Raw genomic sequence first — 21364 nt, 5'->3', positions numbered from 1 at the left:
TTCTCATCCCACTCCAGGGGAAGGATACTGCAAAATCCCCATTCCCACCCCACTCTGGTGTCAGCCAGAGGTGGTATTTGCCGGTTCTCCGAATTACTCAAATTTTTCACTACCGATTCTCCAGACCCTGTCAGAACCTGCTGGATTTCACCCCTGGTCTGAAACAAGCCATCTTTTCCTATGCAGTTGCTAGGATGGCCCATAAAGTTGGTATTCCTACAGGACTGAGATTTAGGTTAAGACAGAAAGCTTAAGCGCAGGAAAAACAGTGCAGAGACACAACTAATATCAAGTAACAACAAAACTGTCCAATGGAAAGTTAGAACAAGGCCTGAGGGAAGGTAGCCTGCTGAACAAATTCCGTACCAGGAAGTTGGGAGATGAAAACAAAGACATACATTGGGAAGAGGCACAAGGAAAGTTCTGATTTAGAAACTTATAGCCAGGGTCAGGCAGCATCAGTGAGAAACCAATGGGAAGCACATAGTAGTAGAGCTAGGAAGATAACATCTTCTTTTGTCTGTATCCTGATGGCAGGGAGACGCTGTGCTATGGGCTCCAGTATAGCAATCTTTTCTTACTGACCTGCTGTTCCATCTGTCTGTTCTCAGTTTTAAGTGTATATGGGTGGGTGGATTATTAGTACTAACAGTCTGTCTTTCTAAACTAGCCAAAGTGATCTTGGGCATGATGTTGGATTACTTCAGATTCCTTTTCTTGGGAATTTCAGTGTCCACACTAAGATTGTCCAGTCATGAGTGAGTCAAAATATTGGGCCCTCCATAACCACCATGGGCTTGCTAAAATTAACATCTGATTTCCTGCATCTAAGTATGGTAAGCATTTGGTTTGGTATTCTATCTGGGGTGAACTGTTGATCTTAAGGTGGAGGAACCACGTGTGACTAACACTGTTATTGACAAGTAATTCCTTAATGTTTTAGAATTTAGGGCTGATTAAAATGGCTTTATTTAATTATGTATCTGATGTATCCAGATTTGTCCTGAATGCATTTGATGAATTCTTTACAACTATTAGTAATAATGTCAATGTTCTGGATGCTCTCTGAAATATGGAGGTAGCCTGGCTAATTAATGCGATCTCTCCTAAATTCTCCCTTCCCTATCACAGACAAATCAACCCTCTGGGCTCTAAAAGATAAAAGGATAGGCCTTTAATTGGGGGCATAAGTGAATACATGCTTGAAAGAAGAAGAAAAAAAAAGACTAAACAAAGAATCAGAGCTATCTAAAGACCTACAGTGTTGCAGCCAAGGCAATAAAACAAGTTGGTTTCTTTGCCTTCATTGAATCTGCATAGTGCAAGAGGGCATTGTTTTTCTGCCTTGTGCAATATCTCCATCAAGATGTTGGAAGGGAAAGTCAGAACACTGTGAGCAAGTGGCATCATTCTTGGTAGACAAAGGGAATCAGGTGCAGTCAGGTGACTGTGGTGTAACTTCAGCAACTTTCCTTCTGTTCTTTCAGATTCTTGTAGATTTGTGGAGAAAGGATATGGAAAAATGAGGTTACTGCTCACTTGACTCTTGTCCCTCTTGGACAATTAAAATTGTGAGATCCCCCAATTAAAAAAAGCAATGGGTACTTCTTCGTGGGAGATAAACCTTCACTTCTGCATAAAAGTGGTATGATAAAAAGGATCTTCATTGTATGTCAAGGGAGATCAGGTTAGGCAGTTTTGAAGCACACTCAAGTCATTATCCTGAAAACACCCAAACTTAGTGACTTCGACCACAGCTAGAAAAGAAGGCTTGTCTCCCACATTATTAAAAGCCACATTGGCGCTGTGTTTAGAATGCAGTACTGCAGGATACTTCTGCTGACTGCCGGCTGACTGCAATTTGGCAGTTTGAATCTCACCAACTCAAGGTTGACTCAGCCTTCCATCCTCCCAAGGTGGGTAAACTGAGGACCCAGATTGTTGGGGGCAATATGCTCACTCTGTAAACCACTTAGAGAGGGCTGTAAAGCACTGTGAAGCGGTATATAAGTCTAAATGCTATTGCTATTATGAGCAATGCTGGAGAAGACTGAAAGAGGCTCAGGAGAAGTAGGTAGAACATCCTTCAACCCATTGTGCAGACCTACTAGTTACCCTTGCACGATTGCCTTGCCTGTTCTCCATGGCTTCCCTCTGTCAAGTTTTAACCCAGTCTCTTGTTTTTGTAAAGCAATATGCTGGCTGACTCAGCGACAAAATAACAAGAGATGAATTCTAGGCATGAAACATCGGATCAGCAATTGGATAAAGTACTAGATGGAAAAAGAGTGTCTTTAAACTGCCAGAGGCTCAGAATGCACTGAAGAAATAATATTTTATTAGAACTTTGTGCTGATAAAACAGAGTACATTATTTGGTTTGATTTGATATCATCGCAGCCAAAGTTTTGTTACTGAGCTGTGGGAAGAGATAATGACGCTGGGATGTTCTTGACAAGAACAGCAAAGGAACAATGTTTTAAATGCCAAGAATAGGAGCCAGATGCAGCTCCCCAGGGAGTATATTCCATAGCCTGGGAGAAATGCAGAAGAAGATGAAAATCCTTTCTGAGACAGCTATTTGACAGCCGGGGCCTCTTCAAAAGTGCCTCTTCTGCAGATTTGAACAGCCAAAGGTCATAGCAGAAAATGTTGGCCCTGAGATATTTAGGGTCACTTAGGTTTTTAAAGGTCAGTTCCAATATCTTAAATTGGGTCTGAAAAACTAACTGCAGAATCAAAGGAGGCAAAATGAACATCATCCCACACAAATAATGAAGAAGGAAATGGGCAAGGAGGTTGAGGTCACAACCTGAATGTTTCCTCTTCTTATATGCAATGTTGCATTCTCCCAAGCACTGCAAAAACACATAAGTATACATCTCAAAATGTTTCAGGTTGTTCCATAAGATTATTGGTGTCACACTGATTAGGATTTGAACAATAGACCCAGGAGTAGTTTGCCATACACAAAATTAAAACCCTAAGAATCTGCAATCGTTTATGCCACAATGGGCTTGTTAGCTAACATCCTACTTGGTAGTCTGCAGAAGTGCAACAGTTATCTGTAGGAAAGGTCATCTGTATTGGTAGACATTGAATCATGGTGATGAAGATGGAGTCATGACAGTAGTGAGCAATTTTTTTGATGGTTGAAGATTGGGGTTGGGATGTTACTGGAGGAGCAGAGACTCCAATTGAACCTTCTGCCTACTATATAGCAATAGCACTTAGACTTATATACTGCATCACAGTGCTTTAAAGCCCTCTCTAAGCAGTTTACAGAGCCAGCATATTGCCCCCAACAGTCTGGGTCCTCATTTTAACCATCTCGGAAGGATGGAAGGCTGAATCAACACTGAGCCTGGTGAGATTCCAACTACCAAATTGCAGGTAGCCGGCAGTTAGCAGAAGTAGCCTGCAGTACTGCATTCTAACCATTGTGCCACTGCAGGTCACAGACAGATATACTGTCTGTGTGCATGCAACCTTTTTTTGATCTGTAAAATATGAATTAACCCTAGTTTAAGGCTTACACTGTCGTGTCCTTGTGTATTGTACATAAAAATAAAGAACAATGACATTGCTGACATTGAAGATTCATACCGCTAGACTTCAGCAACACAAACTTCCCCCAAAATATGCAAAAACAGAATAGGGGAGCTACATATGACTTGAAATTGTGGAATTGTCAATGTCAAGGAATTGCACAGCAGCTGTCCAGATGAAGTTGGAGACACTGACACAAACTTGTAGTCTTTTATATCAATATATTTATCATTCAGAAAAGGAAGAACATAAGATAATCAGGAACACAGGAATTTTATAAGGTAAATCGAAAACAGTACACAGAACACATAGAAGAAAAAGGAGGGGGAAAAGGGAAACTCCCTCCTTTATACTTATAGCAATCAATCATAAAGTAGATTGCATCATGCATGAATCAGCACTCTTTAACTCAGGGGTGTCAAACTTGATTTCATTGAGGGCCACATCAGGGTTGTGTTTGACCTTGGGGAGCTGCGGTGGCCAGGATAGGCATGACTAGCTCAACATCACTTGTGTCAGGGGCGCCTGTGGTGGCCTGAGCGCTCTGCCAGTGAAAACGGGCTCCTGAGCTCTGTTTTTGGCTATGACAGCTTCCTGCAATCTCTGTCAGCATAAACGGAGCTCAGGAGGGCCACCTGCGGCCCTGCTCAGCTCTGTTTTTGGCTGTATCCTGCAACCCTCTGCCAGTGAAAATGGAACTCAGGAGGGCTGCCCACGGTCCTCGTGAGCTCCGTTTTCACTGACAGAGGCACCATGGGCTGGTCCTTTGCTGTTACAAGGGTGGCCCCACGGGCCAGATTTAAGCACCCCATGGGCCATTTGACATCCCTGCTCTAACTAATCAATTAGAATTGTGTGTTCTGGACTATTGTACACTTTACTGTTCCAGCTACTAAATTCAATATCCTAACAGTCAATCTATTTTTACCTCTGAAAATTTTTAAGAAAAGGACTTCTTTGCCCTAATAACCTCTATCCCATTAATGTGGTTATATTAGTTTTAGTTTTAGTTTTATTAAATTTGTATACCGCCCTACTCCCGAAGGACTCAGGGCGGTGAACAGGCACAGGATAAAATACAGAAAAACAAAAGTTAAAAACAATTTAAAACCAAATTAATAATTTAGCCCACGACAATTAAAATCCCAATAAATTTAAAACAAATTAAAATTTAAAAGAAAGGGGAGAAAAATTATTTCTCCCCTTATTATATTAATTTATTTAGTTCTAGTTAAACTTGATTCTCATTAAATATCCACAAAGGTTCCCAGTGTAGACCTGAAACTTCATAAAATAATAGACATTCCTAGTTTTTGCTCTAAGGAATTTATTGATGAAGACAAAGTAGGCGGGGTCAGAGGTTCAAGTTTGTTTCAATTTTGCAAAACGTCAGCTTTATTCTGTTTAATGGTGGACAATCTGTCGTGCTGAATAATTCATCATGTGCCTCTTTGTATTGTCAGAGTTTCTAACATTCTCCACTCATCTATAAATACCAACTTTCAATGTTCTGAAGCAGATAAGTTTTAAGTTGTGGCAATCACTCACTCACTGGCCTCTTTCTTTGTCAGAAGGATATATATTGCAGATATTTTAGTGCCTCCCTTTTACTCAGACTCAGTGCTAGAAACATTAGTGTTATTAACACATACATTAGTTTGAGCTGATTTCCTTCTCCAGTTGCTGATCCACATTCAGATCAGAAGATTCTGCAGTGAATCAGTTAACACTAATGAAGAAGTTAATGAAGTTCCTACAGTAGAATGCACAGGCTAAAAATTGAGAGCATATCCAATATGCTAGAAAAGGTTTTCCCGTCCACCCTTTTAAATGGACTTCTAAATTTACTTTTTTTTCTTCCCTGCTTCCTGACTAATTCCAGTTCTGGTTTGAGATTTCCTAAGGGAAAGAAACCTGAAGCATAGGGGGAAAGTGCTGCCATACCTATTTCAAAAATGAAAAACTGAACACAAAATTTAAGTTAATTAGGAAAAATTATTTCAAGTAGATGTCAACTCCAAGCTGCCCTGGACCAAGCTGCTAAACTCTCCTACTCTTGTTTTCCTGTAATTTCTCCTTAACTTTTCACTCATTTTATTGCCTTTTCAATCTAATAAGGGAAAGGTGTGAAACTATAAAAAGTTCAAAATAGCGAAAATACCTGGACAAGATGGGTTACCAGTCTCTTATTGTGAATATTTTGAAGATCAATTATTACAACAATTGTAAAACATGATGGATTCTATTAACAACTCGCAGCGTCACGTTGTTGTCATGTGACATATTGTGATGTTTTTCCCTTTGTGGAACTGGGATGGGTGTGGCCTGCATGTGATGCATCCGGCCCACAAGCCGCCAGTTTGACACACACACACCGACTAGAATAACCCCAGGTTGAAGGTTAATATAGCCTTATATCTAAAGAAGAGTTGATTTCACCAAAATTATCACCTAGTATCATTACCGAATAGTGATTATGAATTACTCGCGATGATTTTAGCTTAGAGAAGGAAGATGTTTTATAGAATTTTACTCATGAAGAGTAAAAAACAGCTGAGGGACAATATGGGTTACATTGATATTTTGGAATACTTAGAACAACATAATGAAAAACAACTAGCATTGATTTATGATGAAGAAAAGGCCTTTGACAATTTAAACTGGAGGGAGTTTTTTTTGGAATATATAGACTTTAGCAGGAATATTATCAAATGAGTAAAACTGATTTATGTCTCACAAAATGCATGTATAATTGTGAATGCAGAATTAACAAACCCCTGTGAGATATAAGAACTAGAAAAGGATACCTGTTGGTACCATTGCTATTTATTTTAGCTTTCAAAATATTGATCAGAGATAAAAAGATGATATTAGAGAATGGAGTGAAGATTAAAGGAGAAACATAAATTACTAGTGTTCAATGATGTTCTGGTGATTGTTTTGTAATATTAATGGATAAAAGTATTTTGGAGTGTTTGCTGGTTTTAAAATTAATATGAAAATGGAAAAACAGTCAGAATTGATGGAAAAAATAATTCTAAGATTGAGGAAAAAAGTACAATATTGGATATCACTATGACTAATATGAATTGTACATACCAGAATAATTATGTTAAGACCTAGAATGAAATCAAGAAGGATATGTTAAAATGGGAGAAAATACAATTGCCACTGATGGGGAAATTGCCTGTAATAAAACAAATGTTTGCCAAGATGTTTTTCTTTCAAACTAATATACCATTTAAACAATGGGAGAAAGATACATCTTAAGCAAGCGTGGGTTCTATTTACCTTTACTACCGGTTCACAGCGGGGCTGCACGTTCTTCTGTGCAAGCGCAGAAGCGTTTTGATGACGTCAGGGTTGGTGGGCGGAGCCTCCCACCGGTGTTACTACCAGTTCTATAGAACCAGTGCGAACCAGGAGCAACCCACCACTGATCTTAAGAATGTAGGGCAAGGGGGAAAAAACAAGAATTAAATACAAAATACTTCAAGATGCAAGGGAATGAGATGGATTGGGACTGCCTGATTTGGAATTGTATTTTGTAGGCTGATTCTTAGTGTGGAAAAAAAGAGTTCTTTCTGAGGAATAAGACAATTTTAGAATTAGAAGAGCACGACTGAGGTTTCGATGGCATAGTTTTCTATGGTATCATAAAGTTTAAGTTAATGTAGAATTTAAAAACCTCAGGAATCATTACAATAGAAGTGCCATATTGAAAGCAAGGAACAGATAAATCCAGACTCTGCCCGAAAATTTCTGTATTTCAAGAAGCATTTTATAGAAACACTAGGTAAGGGAAAAGTATTAACTTATAGAGAGTTGTTAGAACAGGAACATGGAGAATATAAAATAAAATCAAAAGAGCAATTGGCTGCAGAGGAATTTAGTTTTCAATGATTTTCATATGCACTTTTAAGAAAAAGATAAGGTAGTCCAGACAGCCAGTGACCTGTTGGGTCATCCTATTTTCTTTCTAACCTTGACCATTCTTCATCCCATTTATTTGTCCATTAACTTGTCAGTCATCTGATAAGTTAACACTTTCAAATTCATATTGCAACTACAGAATATCACCTCCACCTTTTTAGAATGCCTGCTGATTTATATTTATTTCAAAGCAAGCCTCTCTCTAAAGAATAACATTATATTATATAAATGTATTAGGGCAGGCTATACTTAAATAAAATGGCCGTTTCCATTTTAAGTAAAGATGTGTTGAGTTGTATATTTCAACTTCAATAAGATCAACTACTGCACCCAACTTCTATAATTATCTGGAGATCCAAGTCTGACTTGGGCATAGGAAGGTTTATTTCATGAATGTACTTGTCAACCCATGTATTCTATTCTGGTCTGTCAAACAAGAGTCAGGCATCTGCATCAAAACTATTTGCAAGACTATTTTCAATTATTTTATTCTCTTCCCTTTTCAACCGTCCATTCCAGTTGTACGGCAAGTCATTTTCTGGAATGGAATTATGAAGATCCTTAAGTATGCATTAAATTGGGATTCTAATTACATCACATTCATGTCAGAAGCACCAAGGCACTTCTGGGTTGAAAGGATTAGCCAATGACATCACAGTTGCCTGGGGTGGGCATTCAGTTGGGGGCTCCTTTCATGTCCCCAGTGGAAGCTGGAGCAAGGAGCTCATCCCGTCCCACAGTAGCACTTGGGTCTCGAACACAGGCTTGCTCCTTGTCAATCCAGGATTCTAACCATGTGAGCCACCATTGCTCCTTGGCATTCTAACGTTAGTTCCTCTGCTAAAAACATTTTGGTACAATTAAGGAATTAGCTCCAAGGAGAACTCTAAAATTTGTTGTGTTATAGATAAACGTCTCTGGTAAAATAAAGGAAAAATTATGCTTGCTGCACTGGCAAACAGCAGACTCGGAGTTCTAAGTCAACATTCTGCAATGAAATACATATGGATCTTTTGAATTCCAGAAGTGCTTGTTAAAGCAACATCACCTCTGCCATCTTTTGGGGATAACTGTATTTTTGCTTCCATATTCCTTTCCCTATTTCTGAGATTTTCTATTGCCGTGACTCTTACCAGTTGATTTATTCCTCCTCTTACATACTTGACTTTTACTCTTTTCTAATGTCTCCACACATTCCTTTATTTATTGTCATCCCCACTTGTTCTGCTGTTGCACAAATACCTGACTTGAGTCACTTCCTTCAGGGTTCTCATTCCATTATACGTTGACCTTCCATTAATGGTTCTGCTCTTCTAGACTAATTTGTTGAGTCAGATTGGCTGAATAGTTGCTGATGCTGCATTTTGTTTACTTCCGTAGTTATTTTTTTGTTACATTTCTAGAATATTCAATGATCAGTTTCCTGCTTTACATTAAACAAGGCCTAAAAATACAACTCTCAGGCCTACTGGCTGATTCAGAGATAGAGAGTGGAAATCTAATCTGATTACCCAGGCAACAGGAAGGTCAAGTATAAATGTATGACTAACAAATTCATGAAAACAATAGGCTGTAGGTCCTTCACTTTTCAGAACTTCAACCTAAAGTTAAATATGTAGCCCAGACTATTCTGATCAATGCTACAGTCAGCCCACATGCATAAAAACAAATATAGAAGTGAAATATCATTAGATGGAAATAGCCTCACCCACTGAATGAGCAATGTGCTTTTGAACTTCTATATAACTCCTTTGTTGGAATGGATTGTAATATCTATGGAGATTCTTAGTCATCCAGGTCATGGTTGCCCCAAAGGTGCTTTTTCAAGAGGCAGCTGGACGTTCTGGTTTTTCATTGAAGACATTTTGCTTCTCATCCAAGAAGCTTCTTCAGCTCTTTGAAGATGTTTCACTTCTTGGATGAGAAGTGAAACATCTTCAAAGAAAAACCATAAAGTCTAGTTGCCTCTAGCACCTTTGGGACAATAGATTGTAATGTTTACTGAAGGTAGGTGATTACCAAGGAGAAGGCTATTTTTCTGACACTGTCATGGAGGTGTGCAACTGCATTTTTTATTAGTGGGAGAATTTGGTATATGGGGGACAAGTTAAGGTATGAAATGGACATGTTGCCCCCAAACCTGATCATCATCTCTGGCTTTAGAGGCAGCCAATACTCAGACTGAATAGAACAGCTGGTCAGTTCCAAGTTATTATATCCAGATTATCTCTCATGATGCTTAAACCAGGGGTCTCCAAACTTGGCAAGCTTGGCAAACTGAGGAATTTTGGGAGTTGACATCCACTAGTCTTAAAATTGCTAAGTTTGGTGGCCCCTGGATTAGACTATCCTGGCTACCAAGAAATTCCAATCCCAATGTCCCAGTGTATATTCCTAAAGGAACTTCCTCTTGGCCAGTTTAGCCATCTCAGGCTCAGTTCCCTTCCCAGAACTTTCCTCTTGCCACAGGAATGCAGAGAGGGTGGAATATTAAACTATGTCAAGGGCTGGCTCTTTAACCATCTCAGTTAATACAAAGTTTTCTGGGAGTGACAATCAGAGCCTAGAGATAGAAAAAAATATCATTGATGGAGCAGGAACTATACCAGGAGCATCTTCAGGGTTTCCAAAAATCAAGATTGTGGACACACCCACATAACTTTTTTTTAATGTGTACCTTATGCATCACATATACATTGGAAGGGGCCAGTTGCAGTGGTGGGTTGCTACCGGGTCTACCCAGATCGGCGAACCAGTAGCGGCAGCGGCGGGATGCTCCGCCCACCCACATTGGACGCTTCTGCACATGCGCAGAAGCATCGTGCATGCAAGCAAACGCACGTGAGCGCACGAGCAAAACAGTAGCGACGGATTTTGCAACCCACTACTGGCCAGTTGCACTTGCCATTTTGATTGCATGAACTCCCCGCCATCTCCAGACAGTGCTCTCAGTCATGATCTACCATCTCACAAATCTAGGATTAGCTTCTTTCTATTCTCCAAGTTCCACATCTAAGTCTGAAACCAATTGCTAGCCTCAGAGTTGTACATGGCAATTGCTAGTGCTGACCCCAGTCTTTTGCAGTAATCCAGACTGGTTCTCTTCCTGGCAGTGGGCCATGATAATAATAATAATAATAATAATAATAATAATAATAATAATAATAATTTTATTTCTATACCGCCCTTCTCCCGAAGGACTCAGGGCGGTGTGATGATGATGGTATGTGAGCCATGATAATTATATCTTGTGTGTGTTATTGTCCCTTGCATGGGTGTTTTTATGGTTTCTTTTCTTCACTTTTTCATATTGTGATGTTTTTCACTCTAGTTAGCTATGCAGAATCGCTTAAAGGGTGTGTGTGTGATTGTATAATTTCAATACCGGTAGTACTTACAACCATTCATTTAGTGACCATTCAAAGTTATAAGAGCATTGAAAAAAGTGACTTGTGACTATTTTTCACACTTATGACCATGCCAGCATCCGTGTGATCATGTGATCAAAATTTGGATGCTTGACAGCTTGCATGTCTTTATGACGGTTGCGGTGTTCCAGGGTCACCTTTTGCAACTTTTGAGAAGCAAAGTCAATGGGGAAGCCAGATTCACTTAACAACCATGATACTAAGTTAACAACTGCAGTGATTCACTTAACAACTGTGGCAAGCAAGGTTGTAAAATGGAGCAAAACGTATTTCACAAGTGTCTTGCTTAGCAATGGAAAATTTTTGGTTCAATTGTGATCATAAGTCGAGGACTACCTGCAATAAATGAATTCAAATCAATTGTTTTCTATTCACAGTTAAACCATATTGATGTAATAAGCTCTAATATCACAAGAAATTATAACGCATTCAGTTGAAAACTGAATAATAGATGCAAAGGAACCACAAAATTTGGGTCAGAGAACCTACCAAACAAATGTTGCAAAGAATTCTGGGGTGCAGCAAGTCGATGGGATGTATAAATTAACTAAACAATTTCCTCAGACCTTAAACCATCTCTCTAACATTCTACATTTCAGATAGCAAAGTACGTATGGATTATCTACCAATTTTTCATGAACAATAAAAGATGAAGAATGAGAAGGTTGCATTTTCTTTCCATTTTTTTCTTTTAGGCCAAAAAGTACGTGTTTTCCCGCATTCACCCTACCTCCTTTAGGAGATGCCAATCTTATTCAATTAGTTTCACAAGTTGCCTTTACATGCTGACATCCTCCATTATATAAAACAAAGGATTTCTATAGCAGTCAACTACTTTTTTTCATTGAAAGTATCAATCACACAACAGAAGAGGGAAATCTTATATCCAGCTACTCCAAGAAAAAAAGGAAAAACAATTTATAGGCAAAGAAATTGCTTTTTCAGTTGCTCCAAGTGTCTCCACTATGGGAAATGGCAAGCAGCCATTATTAACGTCTTGTCACTTAGAAGTGGGCATGTCTTGGCTATCACATTTGTTCAAAGCAATTTCTTGACTCCGAACCGGTTTGTTTGAACTATGGTGGAAGGGCGGTAAGGCACTACTAGAAATTGCAGCTCCTTAAGCAGGAAATGAACTCTGGGAGTCTCGGAAAGACCTCACTGTGTTCAAATGAAACATTCCCATATAGACATTTAAAAGCATGTTTGGTTTGCAGATAGTAGCCCTGTGTCAGGCAAAGGAACCAGAACAGCTTCCTGAATAGGCCAAATCAGTTTCTTTATTGTTGATTAACTACATTACAAGAAACTTGCCAGACTGGCTACATTCCTTTGAGAACTAAGTAGATAAGGCTTCACTATGACATTTCCTCCCTGGAGCAATACCCAGCTGACGAGCCTCTACTCCCCACTCTCCTTTAGCTGGTGATTCCACCACATCCTGCCTTCCCTCTTTGAATTGCACAGTGAAAACAGAAAAAAACAAGAAATTGCCATTCCCCAGTGTTCAACTGCAAGAACAATTAAACACATAAAAATACTACCTGAATGGGATTTAGGACTCGCAGATTCTTAAGCACTATAAAGAAATGTTAATATTGTGTCTAAGCCTTTCCTTTCAGAATATGAGAAGCAGATCAAGGGAAAATGTAAAGCTTTGTACATTAAGGTAAAGGTAAAAGTTCCCCTCGCACATATGTGCTAGTCGTTCCTGACTTTAGGGGGCGGTGCTCATCTCTCTTTCAAAGTCGAAGAGCCAGCACTGTCCGAATACGTCTCCATGGTCATGTGGCCCACAATACTAAACGCCGAAGGCACACGGAACGCTGTTACCTTCCCACCAAAGGTGGTCCCTATTTTTCTACTTGCATTTTTAATGTGCTTTCGAACTGCTAGTTCGCAGTTGGCAGTTGGCAGAAGCTGGGACAAGTAATGGGAGCTCACCCCATTATGTGGCACTAGGAATTCGAACAGCTGAACTGCCAACCTTTTGATCAACAAGCTCGGCATCTTAGCTACTGAGCCACCGCTCAATGCCTAACTAGTGTTAACTAGTTAACTAGGTGGCAACTTTGGATAAGCCTGACAAAGTAAATAGACCTGGACCTGACCAGCACTTGGATAAGAGACAAACAGGAATTCTCAGGACTGTGGAAAGTTAACAAAACATTTTGAAAAAAGGCACAGGCCAGCCCACTTCTGCATTACTGTTAAGTATATGGATCATTGGGAACTAAGTTTTACTCAAGAGAAACTGTATTTACATTAAACCAACATGCATTAATTAAATGGACTAAATGAATTGAATTGATCTAATTAATCCTTAAATGGCCCTAGTTTAAAAAAGCCAGGCATAAATGGAAAGAAGGTAATTATTTTACAGCAAATGAATTTGAATTTGCTAAATTAGGGCAGCCGATTAAATTGCCATTGCTTGTTTGCTCTTAAAGAAACCGTAGAGAAATCTGTGACTCTCTTCATAGTATTGTTCCTTAGTGACATAGCAAAGCCACCAAACCCTTTATAGCAAAGGTTCTCAAAAGCAGAGTAAAACCAGATTTTTTTTTTTAAAAGGAATTTAGCCGAGGGACAAAATTTCTACCAGAAAAAGTTTCTTTGCACAAGATATTATTGTACTTGTACTACCCTTTATGATGAGAAGGACAATGCAGTGACAAGGAGACCCATTTCTCCCTTTTTACTGCTAATTTGGTTCATTGCAGGGATAAAACTAGAAAACGTTAGCCTTTTGCACTGCAAAGATTTTGAACAAGCCTCCAAGCACCTTGTCAGCTTGCTTTCATTCTAACCTTTTAACTTTTACATTCTTAAAGAAGACACGCAGGACCTGAGTCAGAGATACTCATGAAGAGTATAATGCAATTTCATCATGGCCATCTGCTCTTTCAAATACTGCCAGCCTAAGCACAACAGAGAAACAAAGTGATTGTACACTACATGGTATTATCTGAGTTAAGAAAAGACACCTTTCCATGCTAGGCTATACCCATGAAATAGCTGCCCATTGTACTAAGCCCTCTGATGCCCAGCACAAAGAGATAGCTCATCACAGACCTTGGACTCATCTACTTGTGTACGTGATTTCATGATTCTTCTCACCTCTGGTCTTTACTGGATTACTTTCTTGATGAGTGTAAAAAGATTTTAGCAGTTCTACAAACAGTCTTAGCTTTATTGTTTTTTAGCCACTGCTGTGTAGTAATTAAAGTAGCCAAATAGAATGTGAGCATGCAGATTTTTAAATTTCACTCTTCTATGATATTCAGTGGTAATCAGTGATATAAATTGGAGTATTTTAGTCTCTTCTTACATACAAATGATGTTATGAAATGTTGAAAGACCATCATGTTGGCCATAAGTGGACAATGTAGTTTTTACCACACAATGATATTTGTGGAAGTCTCAAACTCAGTATGATTAAAAATCTAAATTTTAAATTAACTAAAAATGACTTAAATCGGAGGAGACTAGCAAATCTCATGATTCCCATCTGAAATTCTGGGATATTTTAAGAAAGTGCACTGAATTTTCAAGAGGTTTCAAGGAAGAATGCCAACATTCATGAATTTAGTCCATTCATTGTGTGTGTGAGAGAGGGCGGAGGGAGGGAAGGGAGGGAGGGAGGGAGGAAGAGAGGAAGGAAGAAATATTCTATTGAAAAAGAGGATTATGACAGTTCTTTGATGATAGGTCTGCCCCCCTTAGGAGTCACAAGTAATTTGGGCTGTTTGTTACATTTTATTATTTTTATAAAATCAAGTGTACGCAGGAAAAGTTGTCTGCTATCAAAAACCACTTTTGGCTTTTCCTCATTTTTACCTGCAATGGGTAACTGCTGTCCTGCAAAGTCCAAAAGTTTCTGTTGTATTTCATGATAAAAAGTGGTATATTTATTTCTTGCCCAATTCTGGCATCAGCGAAATTGTTAGTTTTATTCATGGGGAAGGGGATCACAAATTCATTAATCACAAATTTGTTAGGAGGTTGGAGTATTATAATTTGAAAACCACTCCATGGTACTAATTGGGGAAAAAGGCCCCACTTTTATGCAGCAGTTATATGAAGTGCTCTATCAATGTTTTCTCAGCATTCAGTCATATTGCGCAACAAGAGACCTCTTCTCAAGTAGAGTTGAGTCATATTCATTATTTATTGATTGTGTTTTTCATGTATGTGCCTTATGAGTCAGACTATTAGAGATACTATTGCAAATTGTTTATTTTTATATCCTATCTAGACAATTAAACATTAAAAAAAATTCCATTATTTTAGGCCCGAGGAAACAAAGTACAACATCAAAATGTGTAAATTTCTGTATTGGTTTTTTTACATCTAAAAAAATTCTCAGAATCTGTCTCAGTGTTTCTGCTCTAATCCTGCTCCTTTGAATTAAGTGAAATTGATGCCAATGACAGCAAGATTGCACCTTTTATCATCTTGCTAAGTTCATCATTGATTTATATGTTAAGAGTCTTCCTATTTACATTAGTTCACATTACTGTAAGTGAATTTAGATGCCATTTAAATAATTTTCCTTGGCAGGGGCATCCTCTGAGACTTTTGCTGCATAAATTAGAATTGCCTGCTGGGAAAGGTAGATTTACTTTCCATATTTTTCCAGGTTTTTAATGGGGCATTTGCTTCAACTGTAGTTACTAATCAGAGCAAGATATTTCAAAATTCAGCTCGTCTCTGGGTAGAATGTGAAAGTTATTATTTGATGCCACTGAAATTCCTGAGATCGTTGTTGGTTTGGGGATCAGCTGCACACATACATGCATTCTCTGTCTCTCTGTTTGTGTGTGTGTGTGTGTAAGCATGTTTGTGTATGTGAAAAGTAAAAACCAAAGTGGTCCCAGTAGTAATAGGAGCAGTTAAGGCTGTGACTTCTAAGCTGGGAAAATGGCTCCAACAGAGTCCAGGAATCACACTAGAGCTCCTCTGTCCAGAAGAATGCAGTGCTAGGAACAAGCTAAGATCCTGTGCAGAACCTTCAAACTCCCAAGTCTCAAGCTTGAAGTAGAAACATACTACCACGGGGATGAGAAGAATACAAATGACCATGGATGTAATTTTGACTTTATTGTCCATGAAAAACTTGCCTCATAGAATAACCACAGTCTAATAATCTTGTAGTTCTTTTTTCCCCCCTTGTGTAAATGCAGCCTCTTGTAATCTTACTTCTTTGGACCAACTTCATTCTGATGAATGTTCAAAATTTTATGAAATGTAGAACGATGTTTGATTTCCCTTGCAGTAATGCTTTGCAGTGTATTCAAGCTAAGCATTGTTACATGGACGATTTGGCCCAAACTGCTGTTCAGAAGCAGCACGTCTCTTAATGGTTTTTGAGAACTCAACAGAGGCTCCGAAGCCAATTATTTCCTTAAGTGGGACAGGGTGGGGTTACATTGTGTAGTGTGGTGTACTGGCACACCCTGGACTAGATGTGGGGAGATCCAGGTTGTAGTCCACCATCAGTTCTGGAAGATCAGGAGATAATCAGGCCAGTGGGTATGTTGCAGTGGGATATCAGTAGTAACTGAGAGGAGAAAGGGAAGAAGGGCAGTATATAAATTTAATAAAACTAAAACTAAACAAGATACTAGGAAAATAGGAGAGCTGGGGAAAGAAAGGGGGGGAGGCAATGTTTCACCAAAAACCTGGAGTAACCAAAGTTTTCTGAATCACATATCTGCTAAGCAGGGACTGATCTGAAAAGGTTCAGTAGAACTCCCAGAATGCAGGTGTTTATATTGAATTGAAACTATCATTTTTTCCTGACTTGGGCATATGTCTAATGCAATTGTATGAATTTAACTTTTTCTCTCATCTTATTTACCATGATATAATAAAATACCTTTTTAAAAGAGTATTATTAAGATTACTTGCAAAACTGAACACTGTCGAGGTTGCTCAGCAACTATGATTTCAGTAAAGGGTAAAAATCATGCTTAAATGTGAACTATTGTTCACCTATGCCATTCCGTAAGTTTTCTGCCTTACAAGTTACAAATTGTTGGTATAGCTCAGCAGACTAATGCATTGTAATTTAACTCCAGCTGTCTGCAATTAGTAAGTTCAAATCTTGCCAGGCTCAAGGTTGACTCAGCCTTCCATCCTTTCTAAGGTAGGTAAATTGAGGACCCAGTTTGTGGGGGCAATAAGCTGACTTTGTAAAAATATACAAAAAGTATGAAGGCTATTGCTTAACGCATTGTAAGCCGCCCTGAGTCTCCGGAGAAGGGCGGCATATAAATCAAATTTTTTAAAAAACAAAATTCTAATTTTTAGTAGCTCTAATAGCCTGTCTTCGGCAACTTTAAACTTTTCATGTTTTATTTATGGATTTGCAACACCTTTTTTTCATTCTAATTTAAATAAACTACATCTATGATGCAGATTTGAGTAATTTTGTCAAAGGCAGCCTTTGGCATGACAGCTTCTTCTTGATATAAGCAGCAGGGTGCATGTATAAAGTCAGTTGGAGAGAACAGAAACTTCTAAATCATGGGTATTCAACCTTTTGTCTTATCTGGGCCGCACTGAGTGAAGAGGAATTGTTGTGGGCCATATATAAAATACATAATACAGTTAATGTACTGTATATAAATCATATAACGTTAAAAATTTTCAATCTTGTAAGGCCACATTTCTAGCTAACCAGGGTCGCATGCAGCCTGTGGGCCATGGGTTGGACACACTTGTTCGAGATAGCTTCATTTATCAGACAAAGACATGGTTTATTCACCCATGATTTACTGAATAAAGCACAATTAACTGGCATTGCTAAACATGTGAAGTTAAAACCAACCAAACTCAAATGTGCTATCTGTGTAGTGTGTGAACTCAATTTATCTTTTGTTTGATTTGATTTTCAGGGTTGATGGACAGCTGTGAAGAACATCTCTCCATTTGGCATGATAGTAGAAACCCAGATAACCGTTGCTGTCAGAAGAGATGAGTAATAACTAATATCCCTGAGTTAAAACCCTAGCTGCAAAAGATATTCCCATGCATCATAAATCTCATTCAGTAAATTTTAAACCATGTGAACATCCTGAATAAGCCCCAGCTTCCATTGATACTGATTTCTTGAAGATATTTCAAATGACTGCAGCAGAAAACACTATACACAGCATGATAACAATAGTACTTAGATTTATATACCACTTCATAGTACTTTACAGTCCTCTCTAAGCAGTTTACAGAGTCAGCATATTGCCCCCAACAATCTGGGTCCTTGTTTTACCAACATCAATCCCCCATAACTTTAACCTTAGACTGTCTACTGTTGATCTCACCCCATTCCTAAGAGGTCTGTAAGGGGCGTGCATAAGCGCACCAACATGCATACCATCCCTGTCCTACTGTTCCCATTTATTCGTATCCTTATCCTGTATTCATAATCATGTTTATACTTATATCTGTTATCTTATATGTATTTGACAAATAATAATAAATAAATAAAATGGAAGGCTGAGTCAACCTTGAGCTGGTGAGTCTCAAACTGCCAAACTGCTGGCAGTCAGCAGTCAGCAGAAGTAGCCTGCAGTACTGCGTTCTAACCACTGTGCCATCACAATATGATGTCCATGCAATTGAGGGTACAAACAAAGGTTCCATTCACCTTTAAGCATTTCCACCTAATGTACAAAAGTGTCCAAGAAGCTGTCACTTAGCATGTGCAACAGGGACAACCACATTTACAAAATTCAGATTCAAAGCAGAATTTTGGAGTAGAATTTCCCACCCCCATTCTATGCGAGAGCATGAAGACTTCTAAATGTAGCACAGCATAGGGACATTTAATCAATCGATCGAAATAGAGCTGATTGGACCTTAGAGGTCTTCTACTCCAATCTCCTGCTCACGCAGGGGACCCTATACCATCTCAGACAGGTGGCTGTCAGTCTTTTTTTTAAAATCTCCAGTGATGAAACACCCACAACTTCTGAAGGCAAACTGTGCCCCTGGTTAATTGTTCTCACTGTTAGGAAGTTTCTCCTTAATTCTCCTTAATTCTGCTTAATCTCTTTGATTAGTTTCCATCCATTGTTTCTTGTCTTGCCTTTTGCTGATTTGGAAAATAAGTTGACCTTTCTCTTTTTTGTGTCAGCTCCTCAAATACTGGAATACTGGTATAATGTTACCCGCTAGTCCTTTTTTTCCCTCTAGACTGGCCATACCCAGTTCTTGAAACTCTTCTTCATATGTTTGTGTCTCCAACCCTTTAATAATCTTAGTTGCTCTTTGCACTTTTTCCAACATCTTTTGTGTAATGTGGTGACCAAAACTAGATGCAGTATTCCAGGTGTGGTCTTACTAAGAATTTATAAAGCGATACTAATATCTCACATGATTTTGATTCTATGCCTCTGTTTATACAACCAAATTTATACAACAAATGTATGACAACTCCTGAGCACCTAAAGGGGTCACTTGTGAAATGCAATGTTTAGAATTACTTCAGTGGCCATTGACTGTTTTCTAGACCCAACTTAGATATCATCATTGTTGATAGATAAATATATGACAACAAATGAAGCTGATTACGTTGAATGCGCTATATTCAAATGAATTCATCGCACTAATACATAGTACATTGCCTTTTAATAACTCCCCCATCAAGCAATTAAAGCTATTTATAAGTGAGCAGAATTAATTTAGGAATTATGAAATTAAGGCTAATAGACTCAATTATCGCCAACATACAGGACAGTGCCTATGGCAATCTTTGTCCCCATGCTTTAGTTGAAAGTTTAGCATAATAATGAACTCCACTGCTCATTGCTATTAGCGCCGTAAATCCTTGGATTATATTTTACTGCCCCTTTGTGAACCAGTTGAATTGTCATAGGAGAAGTCAGAGTTTTTTGTCTCATTACTCTGGCTCATGTTTATTGCAAACGAGCTGCAGACCAAAGAAAAATTGGTCTGGAAAAAGCCACTTCTATCAAGATTATTACAGTGGCAATAAAGACTGGTGGCCGCTAAGTTAGAGACTTGCAACCCCTGTCTTCTATGAATTAAGGATATTACGCCAACATAAAAATGAGACTGGGAGCTTGTAACTGGAGAGATCAGTTCTGAAGAACCAGAGCTCTTGTTTTAACATTTGGAATGGGAAGGGCAAATAGAGGCTACATAATACACTTATAAAGCAGCCATGCTCACCCATTACTAAACAGCCTTAGCTCTACTTTAGAATATGAGAGGAAACTGCATACGTTCAAATTATGCTGAATCGGGTGCCAAATATCCAGGAATATTAAATTAACAGCTGAGTTTTTAATTTTAAAAAATAAGGCATGGGATGCTATGTTTATTCCATCACTGATTTTGATGCAAGTCATACACTATGACAACATGCTATTGTCACCCATGTTTTGTCATCTACCCTTCCTTGCCTTGTGTGTTCAGCAGTCCCTGAGAAAATAATGAGCATTATTGGAAAATTACAGGATGTAATGTGCATCCAACACACTGCCTGTCAATCTTAAATTCTGATCACAGCAAGCACACGTATCAGTCAATTCAGTTATATAGCTATATGTTTATTTACTAAATATGAGAAATCATCAACGACAGTTAACAGGCAAAAGAGAATACAGATAGTCCTCGACTTAGGACCACAATTGAGCCCAAAATTTATGTCGTTAAGTGAGAAATTTGTTAAATGCGCTTTGCCCCATTTTACAACTTTTCTTGCCACATTTGTTAAGTGAATCACTCCAGTTGTTAACTTAGTAACTTGGTTGTTAAGTGAATCTGGTTTCCTCATGGACTTTGCTTGTCAGAAGGTCACAAAAGGGGATCACATGACCCCGGAACACTGCAACTGTCATAAAAATGAACCAGTTGTCAAGCATCTGAATGTTGCCTGGGGATGTTGCAATGGTCATAAATGTGAAAAATTGTTGTAAGTCACTTTTTTCAGTGACATTGTAATTTTGAACAGTCACTAAGTGAACTGTTGTAAGTCGAGGATTACCTGTAAAAGGCAAGTAGAAGCAATGGGGGAGAGGGAGAAACATGAACAGGCAAAAACAATAAATATAATAATATGACTAGAAGAACCTTATGTCTTTTTTTGAGCAGTCGTTAAACAAATGCCATGGTTCTTAAGAAAACTCAATCGTTTGAATAAGTGCTTTTTGCCAGAAACTTGAAAAAAACATTGTAAATCACGGTCACGTGACCATGAAACACTGCAGCCAGTCATAAAGCTCCATATGGGTCCTAAAGCACCCATTCTATGGCCATCATAACGGTTGAAAAATGACAAGGCATTAAGTGAGGACTACCTGCTCCTTGAGGGAAACAATTTGGTGAATGGACATGATGTATCCAACAAGTACAGATGATAACATTTCAGCAAATAGCCCTGGTTTTTATTCCCATTTTCCCCACATTCCATCATGCCTATAATTA

At 38.6% G+C, this 21364-nt stretch overlaps 1 protein-coding gene and 1 long non-coding RNA gene across 2 annotated transcripts in view; both read right to left on the bottom strand.

The window, feature by feature from the left end:
* Positions 1 to 21364, bottom strand: part of GPR39 (G protein-coupled receptor 39) — a 163396-nt gene that overhangs the window by 58201 nt on the left and 83831 nt on the right. The window lies entirely within an intron of this gene.
* On the bottom strand, positions 15993 to 18489 carry LOC132710777 (uncharacterized). The gene is made up of 2 exons (XR_009621495.1): positions 18420 to 18489; positions 15993 to 16472 (listed from the first exon to the last, which is right to left on the bottom strand). It is a non-coding gene; the product is annotated as an uncharacterized LOC132710777 (long non-coding RNA).

Source organism: Pantherophis guttatus, chromosome 1 (genome assembly GCF_059756535.1).
Source record: "Pantherophis guttatus breed Tessera chromosome 1, ASM5975653v1, whole genome shotgun sequence".
NCBI classification, from domain to species: Eukaryota; Metazoa; Chordata; class Lepidosauria; order Squamata; family Colubridae; genus Pantherophis; species Pantherophis guttatus.
The sequence above is the reverse complement of the archived record's forward strand: the minus strand, read 5'-3'. Positions and strand labels throughout refer to the sequence as shown.